This window comes from Oncorhynchus nerka, linkage group LG4 (assembly GCF_034236695.1).
Source record: "Oncorhynchus nerka isolate Pitt River linkage group LG4, Oner_Uvic_2.0, whole genome shotgun sequence".
NCBI lineage: Eukaryota > Metazoa > Chordata > Actinopteri > Salmoniformes > Salmonidae > Oncorhynchus > Oncorhynchus nerka.
Genome location: NC_088399.1, coordinates 35831664 through 35836127, shown reverse-complemented (window position 1 = coordinate 35836127; position 4464 = coordinate 35831664). Strand labels below are relative to the sequence as shown.

At 42.4% G+C, this 4464-nt stretch overlaps 1 pseudogene; it reads left to right on the top strand.

The window, feature by feature from the left end:
* The first annotated feature begins 378 nt into the window (after window positions 1–378).
* On the top strand, window positions 379–962 carry LOC115128901 (myosin light chain 4-like; annotated as a pseudogene).
* Window positions 963–4464: the final 3502 nt, after the last annotated feature.

Genomic DNA, 4464 nt, shown 5'->3' with positions numbered 1-4464 from the left:
AAAGCTATTTTGTTCAATGTTCTCATTCAGTAATAATACATTGTCTGTGTGTCCTAATTCCTGCATGCACCCATCAGTGAGGCAGAACATTTTGGGATAATGTAGCTGGACACTGGTTAATGACAGTGGAGAGCCCTGTCGGCTTGATGATAGCAGCTGAGAACAATACCTAATTGTTACGCCACAGACAGGAGGATCGATTTCAGGATTCTTCCTTTTATAGTGTGCCATAGGACCTTATTTATCGGCCCCATCTCCCCTCCCAGGCGAAGTACATATAAAAGCTTTAGGAGATCCTTTGACCATTTGTGCTTAGGAATAGCCTCCTCCCTCCCTTCACACTCTCGCTCACCTTGAAACACACCCACATTCAGCACCATGGCCCCCCAAAAGGTGGAAGTTAGGAAAACTGAGCCCAAAAAGGCAGAGCCCACCAAGGAGGAAGCACCTGCTGCCAAGCCCATGCCGACCCCCGAACCCGTGGTCGAGGCCCCAAGGAGCCCGACTTTGACCCCAATAGCATCCCCCTCAAATACAGAGCTGACCCGATCGAGGAGTTCAAGGAGGCCCTCACCTTGTGCAACCGCACGCCCACGGGGGAGATGAAGATCACATTTGCCCAGTGTGGCAATGTGTCGTGGGCAACACCGACGTCCTGAAGGTGTTTGGCAAGCCTCGGCAGGAGGACATGAGCAGCAAGCTGGTGGACTTTGAGAACTTCCTGCCCATACTGCAGCACATTTCCCAAGGACCAGGGTAACTTTGAGGACTTTGTCGAGGGCCTGCGGGTCTTTGACAAGCAGGGCAATGGCACTATCATGGGCACTGAGCTGTGTCACGTGCTGGCCACCCTGGAGGAGAGGATGACAGAGGATGAGGTGGACAGGCTGCTGGCGGCCCAAGAGGACGCCAACGGATGCATCAACTATTCTTCCTTTGTCAAGCACATCTTGTCTGGGTGAGCTGGATTTTTTACTAGAAGGACTTTAATGATTCGTTATCATTTCCTCTCTTCTGGAGCCCATACCTGTCTCATAAATAACACTGCCACCTTAGAGGTGAGCATGCATTCAGTGTATTGTCCATTTGTTGGCTAAAGCAGCTGGCAACAGTCAAGCTTCAAATGTTGACTTGAGATTGAATATTGTATTTCCCTTGAATAAAAAATGTACAGTGACAAAGAAAAGTTATTTATAGAGAAATGCTAATAAGATACTGAAGGCATGGAAATGATAAATGCCATAAATAAACTACAAATATAAACGTCAAAGATCATTTAATTATTTTCTTTCTCAAACACTTGTACTTGATACAGAATTGTATGTTTTTACTGATGAGATACAGTATTAATGATAACTTTCTACTACAGTCTAGAGACAGACACTGATTTTGTATTTCAGAGCTAAGAAGAAGACAGGAATCATCAAATGACTCATCCAATTGCCTCCACTTTCAGGTCTAATACCTGAACGTTATTGTATAATGAGATGGAGGAACAGAATGCTCAGCCATGGAGGAATCAAGGGGATTTGGCAACATTTGACAAATTTGACAATGGAACAGATTCTACATTTACCTGCAGAGTCAGATTGGATACACAGCACGAAAATCTCTACATGATGATTCGTCAGTAGGAATGAAAGAGATGTTTCAGTGTAATCTATGTCTGGGCGGGCTCAAGAGACCCAACCCCCCCCCCCCCCCTGCAGTGACAGAGCTGTCTGGCTGAGTGCTGGTTTCAGTTGGGGGGGCAGCTGCAGTGAAACTATAAAAACACCCACATACAGTATGAACAGGTATGTATACACACACATATGCATGCACGTATGCAAACACATCCACACACCCAAGCCACCACCCTTCCCCACTCCACTGTGACCCATCAGACAGATGCCCTGAGGCCTGCCTCTCTGCCTATTTGATCCCGTGCTGAGCAGACAGTGGGCATAACGTTGGCTTACCAGGCTGTAAACACACATTTTACATTCACCAATACAACAACTACATGGGGTGCATGATCCTGCCCTGGGTGGCTTAGCAGGTGGCCAAGGTAAATCTGATTTCTTGGAAAATCAAAGTAAAAATGTAAAGGTCTTGGCAGATTTCTCAAACATGTCTTAGCTAAAGAGAAGTGGAACAGTATTACTGCTGTTTTCTTTTCAGAAATAGAAGTCTATTCAGATTTTAAATCTGAATGTTGAACAAAATTATAAAGTGTCGGGCCTCCCAGTGGTAGGGCACTGCTCGCAGTGTGGTCACCAGAGACTCTGGGGCAGGCTCTGCGGCCGCGTCTGTCAATTGGCCAGTGTCCGGGTTAAGGAGGTTTTGGCCGGTAGGGATACTCTTGTCTCATCGCGCACCAGCGACTCCTGTGGCGCAGTACGAGCAAACCAGGTTGCCAGGTGCACGGTGTTTCCTCCGACACATTGGTGTGGCTTGCTTCCGGGTTGGATGCGCGCTGTGTTAAGAAGCAGTGCGGCTTGGTTGGGTTGTGTTTCGGAGGATGCATGGCTTTCGACCCTCGTCTCTCCAGGGCCTGTACGGGAGTTGTAGCGATAAGACAAGATAGTAATAACTAACAATTGGATACCACGAAATTGGGGGTAACATTTAAAAAATGTAAAATAAAATGCAATTATAAAGTGTCAAGAAGTAGTTTCAGTGAGTTATAGAGGTTAAAGAATGGGAAGGTATGTATTTTAGAAACCATTATATTTGTGAATAATTTTAGCCATGAATGATTTAGATTACAATTATGAAATACATTATAGACAATATATTGTGAACGGTTTATCTAATCACTGTCACGCCCTGACCTTAGAGAGCCTTTTTTATTCTCTATTTGGTTAGGTCAGGGTGTGACTTGGGTGGGCAAATCGATGTTTCTATTCTTTGTTGGCCTAGTATGGTTCCCAATCAGAGGTAGCTGTTTATCGTTGTCTCTGATTGGGGATCATACTTAGGCAGCACCTTTTAAGACCTTTTTTCCCTTGTTTGTGTGTAGTTGCTTTCTGCATGTAGCTTTAAGTTCGTTTTTGTATTTTGTTGTTTTTCGGTGTCATTTAAATAAAAGTAAAATGGACGCCTACCACCCTGCACCTTGGTCCAATACATCTCTAAACGATCGTGACAATCACTTTAGAATGCCAAGACTAAGCACTCAGGGTTTCAAATAATTCACATTTCTTTAGGGCAATTGAAGGTCCAAATCACATCCTAAGTATTCAATAGTGAACATGTTATCTAACCAACGTTTGACAAATGACCAGATAAATGATTTTAGTTCCGAAAGAGCTCAAAACTTTGTAGATTTCTAAAGCTTTAGTGATATTGACATGGATAAATCAGCCCCATTATTTACCTGCTCCCTTGCCTTGAGAAAGTGTAGAGTTTTTGTTTCCATGGAAACTATGAAAAGGAATGTTCTATCTGACTCCTTCCGCATTTGAGAGAAAGCAGTCTGGCTGACAGAAATCAGTCTTTCTACGCCAGCTTTATCTCCCTCCATATCAAAGAATCCATTTACAATTGAGTAAACTCTGTATTTAATGGCAACAGAAGGTGTATATGTTATTGCATGTCATTATGAAGTTTGATGAAAGCCCTCATGAAAGCCATAATTTCCGTACAACTATTCTCTGACAACAGATTGTAGACCTACTCCTTCATAACGTGTTATTCAAAGCAATAGTCTCTCTCTCTCTCTCTCTCTCTCTCTCTCTCTCTCTCTCTCTATATATATATATATATATATATATATAATACCGTTCAAAAGTTTGGGGTCACTTCGAAAATGTCCATTAAAATAACATAGAATTGATCAGAAATACAGTGTAGACATTGTTAATGTTGTAAATGACTATTATAGCTGTAAACTGTAGATTTTTAGCTAATCTAAGTTTATAATTTTAAAAAGCTAATTGATCATTAGAAAACCCTTTAGCAATTATGTTAGCACAGCTGCAAACTGTTGTTCTGATTTAAGAAACAATACAACTGGCCTTCTTTAGTCTAGTTGAGTATCTGGAGCATCAGCATTTGTGGGTTCGATTACAGGCTCAAAATGGCTCGAAAAACAAATAACTTTCTTCTGAAACTCATCAGTCTATTCTTGATCTGAGAAATGAAGGCTAATCCATGCAAGAAATTGCCAACATATTTTTGAACATGCCTGAGCCAAAGCACATTTGGTGGCAGCAAGCCTTGTAGACAAGGCTAAAGAGGACACCAAGGTTAACACTCAATTGAGAAAAAAAAATTGACACTATAGCCAGAGTCTTCAGAACAGCCTTAGAAGGAAGCTAAACATCACAGTCACGTATCCACTCATCGCATTGAGCAAGAAGTTGACTGTAAAGAGTTAAATGGACAAGGAGAAAGTCATTAGGGAGGTTTGGAAGACTAAGGTAGGACATTTTGTTTCCTTTACCTTCACAGCACAGAACATGTTTGTAATCTGAATAT